General features: G+C 38.9%; 1 protein-coding gene across 2 annotated transcripts in view; it reads left to right on the top strand.

The window, feature by feature from the left end:
* The window catches only part of Mub (poly(rC)-binding protein mub), a 267,810-nt gene that overhangs the window by 46,439 nt on the left and 196,695 nt on the right, over positions 1-24,676 (top strand). Inside the window, exon 1 of one of the 2 annotated variants that reach the window (XM_076444773.1) lies at positions 7,808-8,125. The exons of the other annotated variant lie outside the window; for it this stretch is intronic. The gene's annotated coding sequence lies outside the window, so the exon portion shown is untranslated. Of the gene's footprint in view, positions 1-7,807; positions 8,126-24,676 lie in introns of those variants that run through there. 2 annotated transcript variants of the gene reach the window in all.

Here is a 24,676-nt window from a genome sequence, read left to right as displayed (position 1 = left end):
AGGTAATCGTGGGCAAATTTGTGGAAAACTTGACATTACAAATTGGAAATAAGAAGAACGACATTACCGCGGCGCGGCGGAGCCATCTTGCAAAATTAATCCGCGGTTAGGAGAGTCCCGGATTAACGATTTCAATCTGCTTCCCGGAAACGAATTTTGATCCATGTGTTTTTTTAAAGAAACTTCAAGTTTTTGCAGCTCGTTCTGAATAATTTTATATTTTGGAAAATATTTCTTTTATTCAAACAATTTCTAAAAAAGGTCTTCATTCAACGTAATACCTTCCAGTTCGAGGAGACAAAAAATTGTTCAAACATTTCACAAAAAGACTTTCGCAGTTTCGCCGACAGAGAAATGTTAATAATATTCTTGCTGTCTAGACATTACTCGATATGACTAGCACCTATTTTTTGCGTAATCACGTTATGAGTTTAGTCCAGCTAATTAGCATTGATCGCAACACTGCGCGTCGCGTCGTTCGAGAAAATCCGGAAAGAATAAGCGACGGTACTTTCCGTTCTTATGGCGTCGATTTACGCGGAAACCTTTTCAGAATCGAGCCACTCGAGGGCTCTATATCGCGATCGAAGACGGAAATGGTTTTCCGTCCTCTTGTCCCGTATATATCCCCATAACGTGCTGCCAGAGCCGACAATGCTGTTGGCGTCTGGTACGGCCTGTTGGCGGAGTGTCAGTGCGAAGCACTCCACCGGCCTTAATTGCCGTAGACTCCCTACTAATTAGTTTACATTACACTCTCCCGTACCCTCTAGGTCCTGGCCGGTCGCTCTCTCTATCCGCGTGTTTCCTCCGATATTACGAGAGGCTCTTTAATGTTGAGCGTCTCGCCTGCGAATACACGTGTACGAACGCCCCATGCGGACGTACCTGTCGGTCGGTACACGTGTGCGAGCGTGCGTGCATCACGTGCCATGGGGGTCTCACCCATCGCCACGTTTTCGGAAACTGTGTCGCTGATATTCTCTTCTTGACATCTTCGTTCACGTGGAATTCGGACGTGGAACATGCTTGCTGGTGGCGTCTTCATTCAAACACCCTGTCAGAAATCCTTCCATCAATCTCAATAATTTTGATACAAGCAGTTCATCGAACTTTTCCTACACTCTCCGGCTTTCCCGCGAGGGTAGTTACCGGGTAAATTAGATTTTCCTCTTCGCCATGCATTTTCCAGTCTCTAATGCGTTCTAAAATTCTGGAAAAATGCGAAAACTGTTTTCACAATGATCGCCCGCAACAAAAAATCCCGAAAAAATTGACGACACTGTTATAGTACTTTATCAGGGAGCTAAACAGTAGAATAGCATGTTTTCATAAATATTTTCAAGCGGAACGTGGTGGGGATCGGATCTCTTTACTTTATTAATAATATATAAAAGGTACATACGCTCTATCATAGACTACGGATGCTTTCATAACAGTCTCTCTTAGAGATAAGTTAGAAAAAATTAAAAATTCAGCTGTTAGAATTGCACTTGGCTATCGTAGAAGCACTCCTCTGTAATGACTGCAAAATCCAAGTCGATGCTACTATCAGACAGGTCAATTTTTCTATGTGAACGATACCTTGCTAAAATAGTCTCAAACAAAGGTTCCAAAATTTTGAATACTGCCACTAAATACTTTCATCTATCCAAAAGGGAAAACTCTAGATTCAAAAACAAAATTCTTGACATATGGCATTGATCGTCTTCCTGAGCTAAAAGATAAAATTATCTCTGATAATAATTACAATTTATATTGCCATGATTTCAATACACTGGTAACATCCAGCCCAATTAACACAACTCTGGGTTCAGAGCTTAGAGATCCAGCTGATCCTAACCCTGAAATTAACTGTAAGCCTACTGTATAATTGTTGAAGCTGAAATGAACCTATAATAAGTTTCAGTGGCTCCATTAAAAAAAAAATAATAAATATTTTCAAGAAATCTGCATTCTTCCGATTTCTTTGGGGTTTTTCATTTTTTACGAGCACAGTTTGCAACAAAGAAATCTGAAAAAATTCTGTAAAATGCGGCTTAGGATCCAAAATATGTCACGTTTTTTTTTCAGAATTTTAGAACGCATCGGAGATCGGAAAATGCGCGAGCAAGCTAGGGGGCAGAAATTTTATTCGGAGGGGTTTTTTTGTGGTCAGCTTTCGAATAGTTCGATAGCCATTGAAAAACAGAGGTTTTTCGGACAGGCCCGTTGGTACAGGTAGTTTATTGAACTCTTGGTACACAATATAGATTTTTTAATGTGTTGGCGTCTTCCAAGAAACACGTTCGAACGAATATCCAGCGGCAGCTTTTATTCTCCTCCTTGAACGAAGACAGAGAGCTAAAGCAGCTGATAGAGAGAGAGAGAGGAGGGTTGAAGGTAGGGGGAAGTTCTAAATGGGACATCCTCGGGGGTAACGAAGAAAAAGAAGCAGCGATCCAAGGAAAGTAAGAGCGTCCGATCGTCAGCCGGCGTGAAAATAAGGCACGAAATCGCGGGTGGATCGTGCGACGAGTGCTGGTTCTCTGGCAACAGGTGAGAGAACGAGCATCGAGAAACGGCACGTAACTTTTCGCGAGGTCGATTCTCGACAGACCTGAATATCGATGTTCGATCCGTACGTAATGTCGTCTTGGGACAGCGAACTTTTTCGCCTCGTCCTCGAAACGCAACTTCGCCGGCAACTTTTTTCCACGGTTCGCTCGTTCGTTGGAATGAAAACCGATTTCACGCTTCCGGAATGAAACATCGGAACTCCACCATAAATTAGTTTTCCGAAATCGTGGTACTGGCGATTCTGCGCGGAGCAGGAGCAATAACATCTTCCGACGTCCCCCGTTTTCGAGAAAAGCGAATATTAATCCCTCGCCGTATTTCAGACTCGTAATGAAGGATTTTAACAAAGTCTAACAAATATGAATGTTACGCGGTTCATTTTAGATGAAATAAAATTTGATTCGTTTGCAATCGATAATTAAGCATTGAAATAAATGTAGCCATACGAAAAATACACATTTTCTTTTCCCTTCTACGACATTTTTGTGCATAAAGACGTTTCAGTCGCTGTAACTGTAAAGAAAATGGTACGGCAAGGGATTAAGAAGATATGAGAACAGTAATTTTAGTGTATCCAAATTATTACACCGAAGAAATAGCTTAGCTCCCGTTTCTTGCAATTAATATTGAAAATTTTTATACTGCAGAAAGATCCGCGGTCTATAGTACCGCCACGGTCGGTGATATGTTAGCTGGAAATTCGATCGAATGATTTTCAGCCGCGCTAAATGCCCGCGCAAATTGACGCTAATAGCGCGATCATTCTTTGAGCAATGGCCGCGCAGAGTATTAGTGGCTGAAGACGAAATTTATTGGACGTGAAGTGGTGGCTTGTTGATTAAAATAGGAGCGGGGCATTCCGATTTGTGTGAACCGTAAAGGAATGCGCATAGAAGTCGACAGAAGTTATATACTTAGAGCTTTGATAGTGGTAACGTGGCCTGTAGGTTGAAGCAGGCATTTTCGAACTTGCGGGACGATTTAGTAGGTGTCAGACGTTTTCGATGTAATTTGTTCCTCTGTATTTACTTGCCGTTGGATTTCGTGAATCATTTAACCCGTTTCACTGACCCAATTCGACTGTCAATAAACACGATATTTGTTAGCACTTTGTTGTTTGGTTCAGTTACGTTCGTTATCGGGAGTTGATTGTATACTTTACGCGGAGGAACTACAGAAACATTTGTGAAACTTCGAAAATTGAAACGAAATACACAGAACATTGTGCAATATAAAAATTCTCTGCATCGATTGCAAGAAATAGAAACTGAATTGATAGTTATTTGTTCCCTGTATTAATCATCTGGAATGTTTTAAAATTTTCCAACAATTTTGTATTTCATCTACTCAATTTTCCGATAAATGCATAAAAATCCGCAGTCTGGTTATAATCAAGGGTACTTAGAAGGATGAGTAAAGTTAAAACTGTACTTATATAATGGGAAGTATAGTTTTAGTTCGCTAATTCGTCTCAGGAGATTTCTATAGAAGCAAAACATTGCAACCGAGATTCATGAGAACGTTAATTACTCTAATGAAGAATACTTTGCGCTAACAATAACTTGGCACATTTATGCTTGGCTTTTAACGGTGAACTATACAATCTCTGCTGTTCTAATAAAATAATGAACGGTAATGTAAGCGAAACAAGATAAAACAGCAGATAAAACTTAAGAATCATGAGGCCTTCGCATATTTATTTTAGAATTGAGAAAAGTTCTAGTAGCACTGCTGCCTCATTTGTGGCTTGTGGAAATTTTCAAGAAAGGGTAGAATATAAAATTCGTCTAGAAAACTTGAAAATTGCATGAACATCCGCAGTCTATCTGCTGATTTGGTTTCGGTTAGGCTTCCGAAAGAGAAACATGTGGCATCGAAACGATAGAATCTCGAGGCACGCGTGATATCAAGTAGGAAGTTTGTTAGTCCGTATGGTTGTTTGCATAAAGTAAACGTTTAACGGGGAGGCACGTCGCTTCGGTATTATTAAGCCGGCCAAGACAGAGTTGAGGGCATCGTGGAGATTGAGATAGATATGGGATTTATGCGGTGCTTCCGTTTCAGCTACCGCGGAACTTCTTACTTCCGCTCAAGCAGCCAGCAAATATTCCCGGGTCTCTTTGCTCCTCGCAGCCCCGCCGGAATAATCCGTCAAGGCTACTTTCAGCCGGGTAAAAATGCAAAGTAAAGCATCTCTGGAGGGCCGGGATATTTCTCCGGTAACTCCGAAAACTACACGGCCACCGGTGTATCTCCTCCATCATCTCGGATAACGCGGCCCGTTGCAGAAGGATCCTCTCGCGTCGTGATCTTTCGGCTTCCGGACGCGATTGTCTCATTTTTCTGCACATCTTCGTACGCGGATCTCCGCGTACCATAGATATTCTCGGCGAAAGTTTACACAGCAGAACTTTCGCGAACGTTCCAGCTCGCGGAAATGGGTGCTCGCCGATGAAATAGGGCATCAAGCTAATATGTGCCCATAATTATGAAAATGGTTGTAAGCCGAGTTACACGGAAGACCCGCTTTTATAGGCATAAGTATCTAAAAAGATGCCGCTCGTCGCCACGACGCGACGCTGCTTTGTGGTACCACGCCGAAAAGAGCGCAGCGGCTCGAACACTCATAGCGGCAATGTGCCCTGATCGTCAAACGCACGGACACATCTTGAGCGGCAAACCCTTACACGGTCTAAGTTGTATACAGCGTGCGTCTCGTAACATGAATATAAAATAGATATTCTATATCTCGGTAAAAAAAGAAAAGTATGTTTTAAATTTTCACTTGGGCCACTTTCATAATCATAGACACACAAAATGATTGAAAGTTGAATTTGAAATTAGATTTAAATGCAATGATTGAAAGTAGAACTTCGAGATTAACGTTGAAGATTACATTGAATTATTCCCACTTTCATAATTATGTGCACACATATATTTCATTTCGACAACATCAATATTTTTCGCAGTTAAAGTTTTAAATAGATAATTGTTATTCAGTTTCAAAAGTTTAGTCAATTTATTAAAAAAAAATACATTCATTTAGTTTACGAACACGTATTCCTAAACTGTACAAGGAGCGAGCACTATGCGACGCTACTAAATTGTTTATAATAAGCAGACCGCGGATTCGATGCATTTATGGCAAAAATGGGTACGTAATTAGGACATCAATGTGTTAGTTTCAGCTTAAAGGATAATTAAAAGAAGAATACAATTTTTATTTGCCTCATGTGTCCTGCAATCGATGCAAACATTTTTCATTTTGCATAAAGATCCGCCGTCTAATAATACGACATTCGGCCGCGATTATTAAAGCCATTGAAATTCATACCTCCGCGAGACACTTGGTAAATCTCTTTTTTATCACAGCTGATTGTTTTCCTTCACCGCGGTGTTTTATCTTGCGCGGACTGCCGAACCGTGCACGTCGAAAGGAAGCCCATGGATCCTGGAAACGCGTGCTACCTCACCTGTTGCAACCTCTGTTGATCTTAATCGGGAGTCCGCTAGCCAAAGTTCAGAGCGTAGCGTAATCTTTCCAGTCCCCAGGCCACGGGAACTGACGGATAGTGCTTCCGCTGGTACGCGGATTTGTCGGTCCTCCTTTTTGAAATAATTCCAGCCCCCGTAATATCCCGTCCTCGCATTTACGTCCGTTTCATGTCGCGCCGTGTTTCATCTTTGCGTCCTGGACACTGATCTAATCCCGCGACCGCAGCAAATTGAAGCTCTTACGCCGCGCGGAGCTTCGGCGTATCTTCTCCCCACGATCCCTTAATCATAGTGCATGAATATTTGCGGTGGCGGACGTGCATTTTCTCGAGGGAATATTAGTTGTTATGAAAATTTCGCCCGGTTCCATCTGACGGATTTACTTTTCGGATGGTTAATGCTCGGTTGACATTATCTCGAGGCGGTTTTACAGTAGATTATTAATACACGAGAAAAACAAGTAGCTGCGATTTAAAGCAGTGGAAAGATTGGAAGCATGTAAAAATAGCAATGCGCTAGTTTCGATCGATTCAAATCATTAAGGAAGAATGAAGCGGCTATTTGGATACTGTTTCCTATTTTTATTTTCCACAGAGATCCGCAGTATAGTTATTAAAAAAGTCGATCGAACATCGTGTTGTCGATACGTTCAGCAAAGCATTCATCCTTTCGATAATCTTCCGTTTTTACACATTGCGCTTTATTGTACTCGTAATCCAATAAACCCTCTCGCTAAGAATGTACGCTTTTATTTATAATTATCGAGCGGTCATTCTTGACGTTTCGATGGAAGATATTTCCTTGGATCTTTGCTCAATATTTTTTGCCATCTTTACATCATCTCCTTTGTACGATCTTTTCACAGTTTTGTGGAACAGTACAAAGTACGTTTCAATGAAAATTCAAGATTCCGTTACTTTCCCTACGCTGAAGAGGAATTACTTTGCTATCAGCGTAGTTCCCACAGAACCGTGGAAACCGGGAGCAACATCCAGCGCCGATCGGTGCGCTTTAAATCGCCGAATACTTTGAACATTGTTTACGCGCCTAATCGTGACCCACATCGTCGGCGAGCTGCGCGGCTCATCGGGTGCATCGGTGCGTGAAGCACCCATGCGCTCGGAATCGATGGAAGTTCCGCAGGGAATCGCGGTTGTATCGCGCAAATAATAAATAGTTTATTTCATTATTTAAAGCATACCTTTAATCATGCAAACACAATGATTTTATTTATAATCGGTACGCGTCGGGGACGAAAAACCGATTAATAGACTGCCGGTTGGTAAAGTGTTAAAATAGTATTTTAAATATTTTTTCTCGAAGTCCTTTAGCCCAGGTCTGGCACAATCGCGAAGCATTGTTTATCGCCAGACTGCGGATCTTTATGCATTTACGGGGCTTCAAGAAATTAAAAAAAAGAATGCTAGAAAATAATATATTCCACAGAATTTAGTACGATTTTGATTTATTTCAGATCCACAAAGACTATTACCACTGAAAATAACATTTCACATGATTCCACTTTCTTCAAATTTGCCTGTAAAAATTGAAAATTGCATGAACATCCGTAGTTCTAGTTGTCGCGCTTATCGTGTTTCGAATCCCGCGCCATTCGTGCTTTAACCCTCCCGCCCGTTGCGCCGTTCGAGTTTCCCTCTCGTTCCTTTGTGCTCGAACGATGATTGGCCGGATCGTTCGGCGCACATGACGCGACGGCTGCGCGCGGCAGGATGCGCAGGAAGCGCGCTTGTGTACGCGCCCGCGGACAGTGTCGCGCCAGCCCCCGGCCCTGCTACACCACGTACCATCATCCAGGTCCAGAACCTACACCTGTTCTTTCTCTCTCTCTCTCTCTCTTTCTCTTCTCTTTTACCACCGACCGACCTAACCCAATCGACCCATCCACCGACACCGCAACCTGGCTAACCTGTTCGATCGCCACGTTGTCGTCGAGTCAAAAAGTCGATCAACCAGTGTTCTGAACAACGTCACTGTCGCCGCGGTCGCCGTCAACGTCGTAGTGCTGCTCCACGACGTTCAACCTTTCGACACGCTGGATTAATCTTCACTGGCAAGTCCATTTCTCTCTTTCTCCTTTACTATACTTTCTCTCCAATCGATCTCTCTCCCCCATTTCTTCATTCAACTTTGTTGACGATCGAATTCACGCGCGCGCGCGCGCCGATCAGGTGCCATTGATTCGAACCCGGTCACGTGACTCCCCTGTGACCAGTCGGTTCACGCTGTTTCTTTTTATTCATTATCAATTTTCTGTCGTATTTTAAAGAAAACATTCGAATCAATCCATAGAAATATCATTTCTTGCCATCTTTCACATAACCTGTCAATTCCCGAGGCGGTTTACATTCTATTATATCAAGTTAATGTTATTCAGTGATGTCATTTCTCTCCATTATTTGTAACAACCTCAAGTTTCTGTAACAGACAACCTGCCGATTCCTGTTTCCCATGTGTTTTTCATTTACAAACAAAATTACGTACTCGTTTTTGTAGTTAAAACGTTCGTTTTGGATCGGTCGCGAGCCGGCGAGTTTGAGGTTAGGTTTTCGACTCGGTTTCGATACGACGCGGTCACGTGTTTCCGACGGGCTCGCGGATTTTTCGGACAACCGTGTACACGTGCATCCTGGCGTGCTGCGATTAATTAATCGGTCCGCGCACGCTTATTGCGAACTTCGCTACGCGAATCCAACGGCGTGAATTTATGCGCGCATTCCACGTGCGTGGACGGATCCTGTGCATATCACAACTTTTACGCTTCTCGCGTCGTTATGAATCTTAATGCCGCCACCGCAGCTCTGCTTTTCCCAGATTTTCTCGCGGGATCGAAGTTTCACTGCGTTTGCGGCAAAAGTGGGCGGTAAAATTCATTTGCCACTCTGTGGGTCGTAAATCTGGAGGAACAGTTTGTTTTTTAATTCGGTGTGATCAGTGAAATGTATGATTTAATTGTACATATGTATTGGGTTGCGTTAGATGGGGGCTGTGCGTTAAATTATGTCCAATTACTCAGGAAAATCATACAATGGCGCTGCTGACAAAATTTTATTCATTTTTTAACCCTTTGGACTCGAAGACATTTTAATTCGAAAATCAAGACATTTCTTTCAACCTACATCGTTTTTATTCTATGCAATCTTTCCTACATTGTGCACATCAAATTTTCTCATGCACACACACAACAGTTGAGCTTTTTACAATTTATAGAGCACAGAGAAATTGAACAATATCTAGGTGCACGGTAGTGCACCAGGCAAGTTCTCGCACTACCTCCTTTTACACGAAACAACTTAGCCGTTTTTTAGAGGCTCATAACTCGGCACTGGAGGCAGATGGAGAGATGTAATTTCGTACACTTGTTAAATGCTATCATGTCTCAATATTGACAAAACATTAATCTTCCAACATTAGTAGGTTCCGAGATATAGGACCTCAAAAATCGTTTTTGTCACTGACTGACTGACTGACAGATCATCAAAACCTTTTGGGTACTTCCCATTGATCTACAAGCTTGAAATTTGGTACATAGGTCCACCGTAACAAACACTCAAAGGAATAATTATCAAAGTTTGAAATTTTACACCTTAAAGGGGTTGTATTGAAAAAAAACATTATGAAATAGGTACGTAGGATAGAACATAGCAGCATAACATACATAAGTTTTATTAGCTTCGAAGTCGCAACAAATACTGATGAAAAAAACAGTCGCTGTAACGTAAACAAAAGAAACTGCATCGAGCATCGTCTATAGCGGCGGGGGGCAAACGGATCCTAGCGTCGCACAGTGGTCTAAACGGGCCATTTAGCTGGACAAAATTATTCTAGCATTATTTTAAGACTTAAAGCCGTAGTTAAGTAGGTCATTGGATTCGTCTTGACATCAGCTACAACAATATGTAATAAAAAATACTTAGTGGCGTTTAAAAAAATTAACATAATTATATTTTTTTATTAAAAAAAAATTTTGTGAAATGTTTTTATTGGGATTTATAAATGACTGAGTATCGATTAACTTTTGTTCGAAACATTTTCTTGCCAGATTATCCGAAATGTTCAAAACATCGTGGTGACAATTGGGCATTTGCACCGAAAAGCTTCCGAACCGAACCTTTTCATTGAATTTAGCTGGCCAAAATTATTTATAATGTTTAATGATCCCGCAACGTTTTCAAATCACATATAGTATCATTTTGTATTTGTTTAAGTATTTTAAAAACATCATTTCATCTCAAGTGTTTACGTCTGGAAAGCGTGCGCGCCCGAAACGCAAGGACCGCTTGGCGCGATAAACAAAATGCTGTAAAAAAAAGGTGCAGACTCGTGCAACTTTTTTTTGTTTTGCTGTAAGCCCAAACCTTTGACAATTACAACCGCGCTTAAAAAAATTCTCGGACGCAACCTGATATACAACATAGTTACTCATAAAGTGTTACAATCGTAACAAATCTTATTTACATACTAATCGTGTTGAAATGTAAATAATTACCATAAGATATGCGATAAAAAGATACAAAATTGTTGAAAGTATAGTCCATATTTACTTGCAAAACTTTTATACTGGAAAGAAATGTGAACAACTTACTTGAAACATATAAAAACTGTCTCATCGAATTTTAGCAGTAAGACACGTACTACGAAAATCTTTAACTTTCGATGAAGTACAGCACTTCATGGGTGCCTGAATGATTAAAACAATATTAGTACATTGTCCCCCATATATATTAAACTATAGCAAGCACCAAAACTTTCACACTTTAGGTAAATTTTTGAAATCGACTTTTCGCCAGCTAAATCGCTGAAAGGGACCACTGTGCGTCGCCGGCAGAGTGTTAATCTTCGATACATTGAATTTGGATTTTGTCTTGCAGATCAGAAAATTTCAACAAAAATTGATGAAATCCCAACAAAAACATCCTGTAAACAGGAGCCAAGTTCCTATGGCCGTAAAAAGTTGTGAGATCAAACAAAATACGGCCAAGTTCGTTAGCTTAGAAATACCTCTTGCAATACTGAAGAAAGCGTTTGTAAAAATTAGTTTAAAAGAGCGCTATTCAATTTTTCAAGAGTTACACGGAGTGCTAAGTTATTCAAACTTGGCCGTTACTTTTTAAACCAATGGCCATAAAAGGTGTTAGGTAGTTTGAATAATTTAGCCCTCTGTGCAACTCTTTAAAAATTAAATAGCGTTCTTTTAAACTAATTATTACAAACGCTTTTTTCAGTATTGCAAGAGGTATTTCTAAGCTGACGAACTTGGCCGTATTTTGTTTGATCCTACAACTTTTTACGGCCGTAGGAACTTGGCTCCTGTTTACAGGATGTTTTTGTTGCGTAATTCATTCTAGTTTTGTTTACTTCAGCGTAGTCTTCTTTTTTCTGTCACTTCATATACGAACGATTTTTTAATATCAATTTTGTACATGTAATCAATTAATTTGTTCTTATCGTGAGCCATATGGTTCAAGGTCATCCCAAGGTCACGCCAACGTTAATCGAGGAAATATTATCGTGTTAAGTCGTTCTTCCAGTAGAAGGTATTTTATTCTGCACCTCTGTGGTTGCAGCAGTAATTTAATGTTTTTGTAACCGAGAATCGCGCTGGTCAACAATATCATTTTAATATTAAATCGGGGATCACAGTTTTAGCAACAGGACGGAACAATATCAACTTCCATCGGATATTATTTTCGGTGAACCGTTTGTCATGTCTCCAACGAAAACAACGAGCAGATTTCATGTTTCAATGTTACATGACTCACGGACGCGTATTTACACAATGACAAACTCGGTTATACGTATATCCTGAACTCTTGTTCATTTCGACACTTTTTAATTGCTACACTTTGCCGCGCGGTGCTATTGGTAATCATGAAACAGATTTAAATCCGGTATTGTTCGTACCGCAATGTTAATTGCCAGAAACTTTGGACATTTGTTTAGTCTTTGCGAATCACACTGTCCTCCCTCTTTATGAATACATATTTATTGTTTTGTCCCCTAAAATTTCAATAGAAATGGAGTTTGATATTCGTACAACTAAAAATATTTTACATTCAAGTCCATTTGATTATTCCAGTGGCGACATTAAGATGCAATATTACACTTATATAATTCAAAATCTGAGATTTTGTTGAAATTACAAGCGTAATTGAGCAATGGAAAGTTTTTCTACTTATTGATGAATACTTTAGTAATTTTCGGAATAGCTCTGCAAGTCGTTCGCCACAGCGTCGAGCACTTTCGATAAGAGATGCCACGTCGAAGAAAACTCGATAGTAGTTTGTCGTCTCGAACGAAGAGGGACGGGAAAACGACGGGACTTTTCCTGGGAATGGCGGGAAACGTTTAATCGCGTCTCTCGCTGTTTTCTCGCGGGTTTTTCTTTTCTGGAGGACACTCGTAATTACAAAAGTTGCCGCGTTAAGCTCATTCGACCGTGCGTTGCGTCGACGTTCACGCAACTTTCATCCTTTCCACCGGGAAATGAAATGTATCGCGCGGCCGTGACTCTACAAAAAAAAATATCCACCGTATTATACGCAACAACGTTAAAACTTTCGTTGCACGACGTCTCTCGCTTTGTCGTCGCTGTTTTAAGATTCCCTCGTAACAATGCACACATAATTTAGCCGGTAAGTGGCTCCTAAAAGTCTCGGAGGAATGCTGAGCACCTTGTCAAAGAGAAATGATTCACCGTGCAAGAATAAGCTCGCAAGGTGCAGCAGAAATTGCTCGCATGGAGCAACCTTCTTCTCGAAGAAATTAAATATGGAATTACTTAATATGCGCTGAAAGTTAAGTGGATTTGTTTGTTGCAGTTTTATGTAGAATGTGTATCGCAGCAACTTCGCTTTTTGCAGGTTAAATTATTTTTTCAACTGGCAATTCAGGTCACAGTCTTTTGCAGCGGGTTAAGTAGAATTGGCCTGTTATGGTCAGACGCGCGCGAGCCCAGTGACGGTGGCACACTCGGTTATTCTTGACAGGTGATCGCAGATTATTTTTACACGAATCCACACATTTTAATCGCAACAAAAATATTCACTAAATGAATTTGTAGGATATCGCGAATTCAAACTTCTGCATACCACTGTAAATTCTCAATTGAATCCATCAAATTAAAATTCGTATTAAATGCTCATCAGAGTAACTCCATCCAGAAAATACATACCTCTAAAGTACACATTGTTCTCGTTAATTTATTGAATTTCCACGGTGGCTTAATTGAAATAATGTGAGCATGTATGATAAAATAGAACCTTCAATTCCTCTCGGAAAATTAATAATAAAATTTCGCGAGGCTAACATGTTACAGGTTGAATTTTTATTTTACAAGTGGCCCGAGCGTAAATTTCGTTCGGCCACGTTGCGGAGGGTTGAAAACCGCATGGCCCACATAGACGGTAAAAAAGAAAGGGAGGAGCATAGTCAGTGAAGCGCGGAGTAATCCAACTAAAAGTGAACTGTCGGAGGGATCGAAATCTTCCGCCCTTCCGGTTTCCTTTAAGGATCACTTTTTCGCATTCAGGTGACCGTAACTGCGAAAGTTACGGCGTCGCGGTCCTCGACTTGGACGTCGTTGCACGTTGATCGCGTTTTTGATGGGATTTTGCACACAGCAGCCTGGCGGAGAACCTTCTGAACAACCACGCTAACCTAGGTATTTATAAACCGCGTAAACTACTGGCCGGAACGTTGCCTCGCGCATTAAGACTGACTAACTTATGCTCGGAGGGCAACTACTTTGTAAACAATACACTTGAACAATCACGAACAAAGTGTTAGAATCGTAAATGAAATTACTGAATCGTTGGCCATCTTCAAGTATTAATAACGACAAAAATGTGTATAGTACACGAGTACAATTCTTTTAAAAGTACACCGTGCACTTAACTAAAGAAATTTCTATAAAACAAAAATTTATTCGATTTATGTAATTATCAATTCGTGTACAATTTTGAAAATTGACTTTTCGCCGCATTTTTGGGGCAAGTATCCTATTGTGCGACGTTCACAACAAACTTTATCAGCGACTACCTAATCGGATGCAACATTTTGTTCATACAATATCAACACACAAGTTCAGTATGAAACAACATGAACGCGTCGTGTTAAGACCCAATAAAAATGTCAGTGTTCAACCTAGTAAAATATTCGCAACACGTTTCAATCAGGCACGCTAAACATTGTGTGACAGTCAACATTTATAAAACGCTGCACAGTTCCATTCAGCCGCTTTTCTATTATGAAGAATAAAAATCTGTGGACCATCGCGCGCCTCTTGTGAAACGTGTTTAACGTTTCTAAAATATTTACGGTATCATTCAACACGTATCCGACTCAGCTCTGAATACGCTGCTGCTGAATACTTTCGCGTGGCAGCGTAACTCTTTTGAGTAAACAATATAACTCCTTGCAGTTTCCGAACAATGACGGTGGGGCTGTCTCTTCGTGTCTCGAGGAATGTTTAAACGTGTTTAACACTGCATGACATTCTTTGTTTGGCGAGTTGAACGCCGAGGTTGGAAACGGGGCTCAAGTCATGGACGAGTTCGCCGGAATTTCGTTCGCCGAGTTGACGCACGGCTGCATATAAAGTTTCATATTTGCACTTCGTTACAAGGCGAATTCGAAACAATGGGCTGCAACGACGACGACGGCAGCTCCTCGCTCGTCCACGCAGCCATATAATAATAATAATAATGAGAGCGTGATTTTTATTGACACCGAAAACAACGGGAGCAGAGACCGGCGTTAATTAAGCGGCGACCACGGTTAAACAAACCTTTTAATTCGGCCGTTGTTTAACGTTCGATTAACGCGGCGAATTAATCGAAAGAAGTGTTTTCACGCGGCTGAGAATGGAATCCAATATTTGCGATTGATCGGATCAATGCGGATATTATGTTTGATGGGATGCGGGCCGCGCGACGATCAATCTTTTCGCCGGGGAACGTGTTAATTTTCCGTTTTCGAGTGGTTGGATATTCTCGCTTTACTGGCATGGTAAATACGCGAGCAAGCTTCCCGATCAATCGCAAATTTAAGTCAAATCTTAGACAAATTGATACTGTGCTGACTGGAACGATTTTTGTGAGAGGTGGCCGTTAAACAATTTTTTCTTTTATAATATCTAACACAGTTTAATTAATAACAACAAATTGCCGTATATTCCTCGAGCACGACACGAATTATCCTGAAAATTTCAAGACGATCCGCTCCGTAGTTTTCCATAGAAAAATTGCAAAAGTCGTCTGATCTCCGACGCTCTGATCGTCCGACTCCGTATCAAAATGGCGGCTCAGCGATCAAATAAATTTAATAAATATTTGCTAATCTAATCGCCTCCACAAATGAAATCGTTGATTTGCAACGGCGAGTTTGCTGACCGGCCTAATAATTCGTGAGCGAGACTTACTTTCGCAAAGTAACCAACGCTGTACTCTCTCCGGGAGTTTAAAGGCGTACGGGAATGCGCCCGCGCTCGGCGTATACTTGTTTGTTCCGGCAAATATTATCGTTAGGGGGACTATTATTACATCTAGACAACAAGCACGACACAGCATCGTCGGACTTGGAGCACCGGCTCCGCTAATAACTCGCGCGCACGGTGAAAATAGACGAGAACGTTAGAGAGAAGTAGATACGCGCGCGGCCGCCGCGCCGAAGCAGATTGCGGCCCGCTTGGATACTCGCGAGCTGTCCGAGGCTTTACTCGCGAGTAAATCAGGCTTCGTACACTCCAACCTGCCGTCGTCAGGGCAAACAAGATGCTAGGCAACATCAGAGATGACACTGACACCCCGAAAAATATTAGGCTTCCATTATCCGCTCGCAGATACTCCGAAACAGCTGCGTGAAACATCTTACGCGTCTACTTCACCCGATTTTGATTTATCGCTCAAGACTGCTATTTATTCAAATGAGTCCACACTAGTGGTTCTACTGTTTTTGTTTTTATCATTTGAAGGAATTGATTAAATCATACACTTTTTCTTACATCGACCCCCTTCTACATATTTCCCTATATTATACATAATACTAATGATTGCACATAGGAAAACTTACAGATAACAATTTAACTTTTCGCCATGGCTATACATTTAAAAAACAGCATTCTTTGTAATATAAGTATTCGAAATAGATACGAGAAAGCTAAAACAAGATACTGCTATTTATTCAAATGAGTGGTTGTACTATTTATTTTTATTATTTGGAGGAATTGATTAAATCATAAACTTTTTCTTACATCGACCCCCTTCTACATATTTCCCTATATTATACATAATACTAATGATTGCACATAGGAAAACTTACAGATAACAATTTAACTTTTCGCCATGGCTATACATTTAAAAAACAGCATTCTTTGTAATATAAGTATTCGAAAAAGATACGAGAAAGCTAAAACAAGATACTGCTATTTATTCAAATGAGTGGTTGTACTATTTATTTTTATTATTTGGAGGAATTGATTAAATCATAAACTTTTTCTTACATCGACCCCCTTCTACATATTTCCCTATATTATACATAATACTAATGATTGCACATAGGAAAACTTGCAGATAACAATTTGACTTTTCGCCATGGCTATACATTTAAAAAACAGCATTCTTTGTAATATAAGTATTCGAAAAAGATACGAGAAAGCTAAAACAAGATACTGCTATTTATTCAAATGAGTGGTTGTACTATTTATTTTTATTATTTGGAGGAATTGATTAAATCATAAACTTTTTCTTACATCGACCCCCTTCTACATATTTCCCTATATTATACATAATACTAATGATTGAACATAGGAAAACTTGCAGATAACAATTTGACTTTTCGCCATGGCTATACATTTAAAAAACAGCATTCTTTGTAATATAAGTATTCGAAAAAGATACGAGAAAGCTAAAACAAGATACTGCTATTTATTCAAATGAGTGGTTGTACTATTTATTTTTACTATTTGGAGGAATTGATTAAATCATAAACTTTTTCTTACATCGACCCCCTTCTACATATTTCCCTATATTATACATAATACTAATGATTGCACATAGGAAAACTTGCAGATAACAATTTGACTTTTCGCCATGGCTATACATTTAAAAAACAGCATTCTTTGTAATATAAGTATTCGAGAAAGATACGAGAAAGCTAAAACAAGATACTGCTATTTATTCAAATGAGTGGTTGTACTATTTATTTTTATTATTTGGAGGAATTGATTAAATCATAAACTTTTTCTTACATCGACCCCCTTCTACATATTTCCCTATATTATACATAATACTAATGATTGCACATACGAAAACTTGCAGATAACAATTTGACTTTTCGCCATGGCTATACATTTAAAAAACAGCATTCTTTGTAATATAAGTATTCGAAAAAGATACGAGAAAGCTAAAACAAGATACTGCTATTTATTCAAATGAGTGGTTGTACTATTTATTTTTATTATTTGCAGGAATTGATTAAATCATAAACTTTTTCTTACATCGACCCCCTTCTACATATTTCCCTATATTATACATAATACTAATGATTGCACATAGGAAAACTTGCAGATAACAATTTGACTTTTCGCCATGGCTATACATTTAAAAAACAGCATTCTTTGTAATATAATTATTCGAAAAAGATACGAGAAAGCTAAAACAAGATACTGCTATTTATTCAAATGAGTGGTTGTACTATTTATTTTTATTATTTGGAGGAATTGATTAAATCGTAAACTTTTTCTTACATCGACCCCTTTCTACATATTTCCCTATATCATACATAATACTAATGATTGCACATAGGAAAACTTGCAGATAACAATTTGACTTTTCGCCATGACTATACATTTAAAAAACAGCATTCTTTGTAATATAAGTATTCGAAAAAGATACGAGAAAGCTAAAACAAGATACTGCTATTTATTCAAATGAGTGGTTGTACTATTTATTTTTATTATTTGGAGGAATTGATTAAATCGTAAACTTTTTCTTACATCGACCCCCTTCTACATATTTCCCTATATTATACATAATACTAATGATTGAATATAGGAAAACTTGCAGATAACAATTTGACTTTTCGCCATGGCTATACATTTAAAAAACAGCATTCTTTGTAATATAAGTATTCGAAAAAGATACGAGAAAGCTAAAACAAGATACTGCTATTTATTCAAATGAGTGGTTGTACTATTTATTTTTATTATTTGGAGGAATTGATTAAATCATAAACTTTTTCTTACATCGACCCCCTTTTAAAAGAATGATTTTACAACATATTTCTCTACATCATGTGTGTATAAATACTACTAATAATTGCACATAAGAAAACTTACAGATGACAATTTGACTTTTCGTCATGGCTATACATTTAAAGAACAGCATTCTTTGTAATATAAGTAGACGGCGGATCTTTATGTAAAATGAAAATTATCCACCTGAATTGCAACAGTCCGGAGTGACGTAGAAATTTATTTTCGCTCTTAATATGTTCAATAGGTTGAAAATGATATAAAAGTGTCTTCAGATTCGTCTAATGTTTTTAATGTTTTAAATTACTCGTACTCATTATTGTCATAAATGCATAATACAGGAAAGATAAAAAAAGATATTGGAGAAAGGAAATCACTCGTCGAACGACCTGATAGCAAGGGAAATTGTTCCAGCGATTTCCGGAGGATCATTTTTGGAGGATCCTGTAGCCCCGAAAACTCGTCGACGACTCTATTACTAGAAACTCGATCTGAAAGCAAGAATCTCTCTGCGAGCGGCGGAACTTAGATCCTGAAGATATCTAGAATATCTTTGATCGCAATCTCCGCGGACCAAAGAGACTCTATAGACTCTAATGCAACGTGTTCACTTAAGAGCCGCCTCTCGAGAGTATAAGCGACAACTATTGGAGAGCGAGATGTTATAAAGCTGCTTTCAGGTCAGTGTCTACCACTGAATCCTGTGCTAGAGCAACTCTCGGGAGCAGAACTCGAAAGTCGTCGCGTAAAAATCTTGCGAAGTCTATTTTCCGATATAGTAAAATCTTGCATTGAACATGAAATTTTATCGAATACATTCTTCGTAATCGTTAGACGTTAGACGTTTATGCAATTTTCGATTTTTCTGGACGAATTTTCAGAAACTCCAATGCAATGGAATCTTATTTTCCGTGGCAGTAGCCTTTTCAGACCTGAAATAAATGAAAATCATATCCTAGCATTTTTTGAAAATCTTCTACCTTGTCGACGCATGATTAATGGTTTCGTAAGTTTCGCATGATCGAAGAATCTTCGCAGTGCTGATTCGTAGTTAGAAGGTAGCATTTTCGCTTGTTATCAATGGAACGTTTAATAAGAATCGGAGCTGCAGGGGGAGCCATAAAAGGAGTGTTCCTGACAGATCAGGTTATTGCTTGCCAGCGTAGATTTAATGAGGATGCTTTGCTTCTGTTTTCATACACGGCGGACCTCTCTTCTTTGTCTACGAAGAGAAGACCGTGGGCGAGATCGATTACCGTGCTTCCCTTTGTACTTCATTCGGGGGACAGCAACGTTGTTCAAATTTCTGGTACGCAAATATTGTTATTTTTTACTCTGAGATTTCGCGAGGCTCGCGACGCAAACGACTCTCGGACCGTTTTCTTGGACCTCAATTTCCGCTGTGATAAATCATCACGGAGTCTGTGTAGTGTAATAGTAGTTGCGTTGATTTACCTCTGGAACGCATACATTTGCATAAATTATTTTGTAATTTCTTGCCGAGCGCGGACGCACTGATTAAAACAAATATTTCAAACTCTGTATAAAACGGAGCATAGATTTTATCCGAAGTATACGAAGTTAACGAAACAACGTATTCCGCGATTCTTTTTGTTTCTCCGGGTCGATGGTTGCCACCCTCGACCCACCGTGACAGTATCATTTTTCCATGGAGCTGGGCACAAGTGTTTCCGCCGGTCTTCCACGGGAAGTTATTCGATTTTAGGGTTAGAATATTAAAATGGAAACCCTCCTTCTCCTTTCTCGAGGGGTTGCGTTAATATTGCAGATCACCCACGGGAAACCGTCGAACTTGGAGACGAAGGAGAAAACGACGAGTATAGCACGGCGATTCGACGTGAAAGTGTGATCCACTTCGCGCTGTCCTGCACTTCGTTGACTCCGACTACTGACACGGCCCGGCTTCATTTTTTACTCGCTCTCCGAAACGTTCCACTCCTTTCCAATTTCACTGTAACGAACTAATCGCATCTTACCTGTCTTTTATTTAACAATGATCTTAAAAACTAACGAGCACGTGGACAATGGTGACTCATGTCTTCTTCGTTTCACGCTCAACCTACCACTGCCGGTCTTGCATTTTTAATTTTATAATTATTGAAATTATGACGTTGCTCACATGGAAAATGATTCGATAAATTTCTTTGTTCAATAAAATATTGCAATGTTGTAATAAAAATGGCACGAAATCTAAATAAATAGAGCCGTGTCGTTGTTATCAGCTAAAACATTTTAATCGCTTACAGTGCTCGGTAGTTTCAGTGTTAATAATGGCTGAAGGAAATCGATGTATTTACCATATCGATTGTCAGACGTACACACACACACAGTTCACTGGAACTGGCCATGAACGAGTTGCCCATCGATTTTCCATAAATTATAAAAATATCGAGCTATAGGTTGAATTACAGGAAAGAATGGCAATAAAGAATATACTAAAGAGTAGAATAAGAAATATATAAATAAATGTTTCAATAAACAGTGATTTTTCCAACCTGTTCCACGTGCACGTAGAAGCTGATATTTAATTTCAAGGCATGTTTCGGCGTTTCTGTTTTTGTTTCTATCGATCTCCCATACATCAACAGAGAACGAAGCTAGTAATGGTGTTCCCATTTAAATGGACCGGTCGAGATACTATTGAATAATCGTCGCTTAAATTCCCTGTTTTACTCTCGTGCACGATTATTTTCTCTGCTCCTCTGGTATCGTTCGTATATTTGCTGTCCCGTTTTTGTTTACGTTCCCGCGTCCGTATGGGAACGTTTTACATACATTTCGGTGTTCATAATGTTACGTTTTCGGATCGCAATATGTTTGATACGCTCCCGTTGTTGTTTCGCTTTCTCTGCACCTCTGGGATGCATATTGCATTAAACATCAGAGACGCGAGAAGGGAGCACTGGGCTTTTAAATATTAAAGAGCCCCACGTAGCTGGAGAAGAATCAACGATGGGGGGAATTTCGTGCGGCCGATTCCGCGAGCATGCACAATTTAATTTATTATAATGCACCACGTTTTATTGTATCCCATTATCTCGTTTTATCTTCTTACGTTATTTCGGTCTCTATTATAATCTCCGTTCGAATGAATCGCTGGCAACATCCGGTTTCATTTAAATAAATAGACGCGCACAATAATCGCAATATCGCTGTCGTCGTAAACCGCTCTCTCGAATTACAATGTGGACACATAGTTCTCCATTGTAGCCAGCGATTATTATAATTAGACGGCTTTTCATTAAATTTTCAATGCTTTCCGTCATTTTCAAATTTAGAAAATCGGCCGAACCTGTACTAGGTACATCATTTGATTCGGAAGTATAAATGAATTTGTCGTAGAACATCAATAATGCCATAATATTAAATAGCTGCGAATTAAAACGTTTCGGAACTAAAATAAAGGCGTTTGATGAATTGGACAGTAGAGTAATTTCGAGGAAACAAACAAATTGTTGAACAACTCTACACGACAGTATTTTCCGTCCAAATTCTAAAAATGAATCCATGACGCGGCATGATGGAAATCTATCTGAAATCCGTGAATCTCGATGTTCGTAAAATGGTAGCGAGCGTGTAAAATATTTTCGCACAGATTTATATTTGATTCGATATAGAATTGATTTTGGTGTTCTCTATATAGCTTTCACTCACAGAAGCGTGTAAAGCAAAAAGGAGGACAAAGGGTCAAAGAGCGTCCAAATATAAATCCGTAATTAATGGACCGCACGGCATGACAGCATTCTCAGTTGTCATGAAATTTCTCAATGAAATTAAGCAGCTGACAGCGGAGCTTGCATCTCGTGTTTACTAAGAAAACAGTGTTCTGTGTGGTGTACAATATCATCTTCTCACCAATAATACCTGTACAACTATATTACGTTTATTAATACCCGCGAACATTGTACTTGGGACTGAGACAAAAGGTTAATTAGAATCTCTTAGTCTAGCCTGTTAAGTCAATTCTCGTTCCGTTTGTCTTCCATCTGTTGCATTCGATTATGTGCATTTTAATGCATACGAAAAATTTCTTAAAACATGTAATTTCCCAAGAAGTGAACAAAGGTTGCAACAAGTTTCATAAATTCTCGACATTTTTCGAGGAAAAGAGAATTCTCTGGGACCTCCTGGGAACATGAGTGAAACTTTGGTTGGAATTCTACATAAAAATTTTATCATTTCTTCAGGGTAACAGGAAAAGTTCACTGTAACTAAATATTACAATATTTTCGAGATATTTGTTTACTGATTCTTCAAGAAGAGCATATTCGTAACTATAATTTCCTGACGGGTAGTTATGAATTCTTGAATTTTCATATGTCGAGTTTCTGTCAGGTTTTCGGGGGATCGCCTAAACGCGAATCATTCGCACATTTTGCCGACAGCGCGTCCTGGTTCAGAGTTGGGCAAAAATGTAATCAACGATTGACGAATAAATTTCTACTTCAATCGTTAATCGCAATTAACAATTAATCTCCTAGTTTAGTCGTTAAAAAATTGCGGCTAACGATTAAATACTTATTAATCGCTAATTGCGATTAACGATTAAATACTTATTGATCGTTATTGCGATTAACGATTACATTCCTTTCAATTGTAATCGTCAATCGGATAATTGATTAATGATTAACTGCTGAAACTTCGGAATGAAATACGAAATTAAAACTGTATGAATACTGAAAAAAAATGTAAATTGAGTTTTTGTTGAGATATATTTCTGTCAATTATCCATCTCCGCTCTCTGTCTCTATCTCCCTCCTTATTACGATTTATAGATAGATCGTATGGCGATTAACTTCATCAATCGATTGAATCAGTCTCCGATTTTTCGATGATTTCTTCTTTTAATCAACGATTAACTTCTTCGAAATCACTAATTTTTCAACGATTACTTTTTTAATCATACACATTGATATCTAATATTATTTGAGCTAGTAATATTATTTATAGAAATTTTATATGGAATTTAGTATTGTTTTAGAATATTATTATTAAATTAATTTGAAAATTTATATATCTAATATTATTTGAGGGGGGGGGGTAATATTATTTATAGAAATTTTATATAGGATTTAGTATTGTTTTAGAATGTTATTATTGAATTAATATGAAAATATATTTAATATTGTATGAGGGAGTAATATTATTTATAGAAATTTCATATATCATTTAGTATTGTTTTAGAATATTATTATTAAATTAATATGAAAATTTATATATCTAATATTATTTGAGGGGGTAATATTATTTATAGAAATTTTATATAGGATTTAGTATTGTTTTAGAATATTATTATTGAATTAATATGAAAATATATTTAATATTGTATGAGGGAGTAATATTATTTATAGAAATTTCATATATCATTTAGTATTGTTTTAGAATATTATTATTAAATTAATATGAAAATTTATATATCTAATATTATTTGAGGGGGTAATATTATTTATAGAAATTTTATATAGGATTTAGTATTGTTTTAGAATATTATTATTGAATTAATATGAAAATATACTTAATATTATATGAGGGAGTAATATTATTTATAGATATTTTATATATAATTTAGTATTGTTTCAAAATATCATTAAATCAGTATGATATTAATTCAATCTTCATTAAAATATTAATCGATTGATGCCCAACTCTGTCCTGGTTAATAATGTTCAGGGTTTCGTTAGCGTCGGCTCGCGAAAATTGCATCCGTGCTTCTGCATCAAGTTGCAATTACAGTCTGGCAGGTACATAGGGACGATAGGAAGGGACAGGAGGGGGAGAGCCACCCTTCGGACCTTTCATTCGCTTTGCTCTTGCTTTGTCTTTAAAGAAACTGTCCCCCTCGTCCAGCTTTCTCGTGGCGCAACCCTAGCCGTCGCGCTATCTCGGCCGTTGACGGTGTGCGTCGAAACTTTTGTTCCAGTTTACATGCTCGCCCGGCGAGTATTTGCCGTGCGAAAGAAGAAGACGGCGAACTGCCGCGTTGAATGGTAGCGCGAAGGATAGAGGGCTCGAAGGGAAAGAGGGTTTTGTCGGCTGCGTGTTTGTCAGGAGAAGAGGCGTCGTTAGTGCCGGGGGCGCGATTCCGCCTATCTCTGTCGTCCGTTTGTCCGTCAGAAGCACGCGAGAACGCGGAAAGGAAAGCGGCGACGTGTGTACAGGCTGTTTCAGTTTCTGTTCCGTGCATACCACGCCACGACGACGACGACGACTCGACTGGTTAATAAAGCTTTCAAAGAGGAACGAGCGAGTTTTGACGAACGGTTTCAACCGTCCTGCTTCCCTCGCTTTCGAGATGTTTGTGTGCGCGCACGCTTTTTTCCCAGGCTAGCT

This window comes from Lasioglossum baleicum, unplaced genomic scaffold, assembly GCF_051020765.1.
Source record: "Lasioglossum baleicum unplaced genomic scaffold, iyLasBale1 scaffold0021, whole genome shotgun sequence".
In the NCBI taxonomy this organism is placed as follows: Eukaryota; Metazoa; Arthropoda; class Insecta; order Hymenoptera; family Halictidae; genus Lasioglossum; species Lasioglossum baleicum.
Note: the sequence above shows the minus strand (reverse complement) of the source record. Positions and strands in the feature narration are given on the sequence as shown.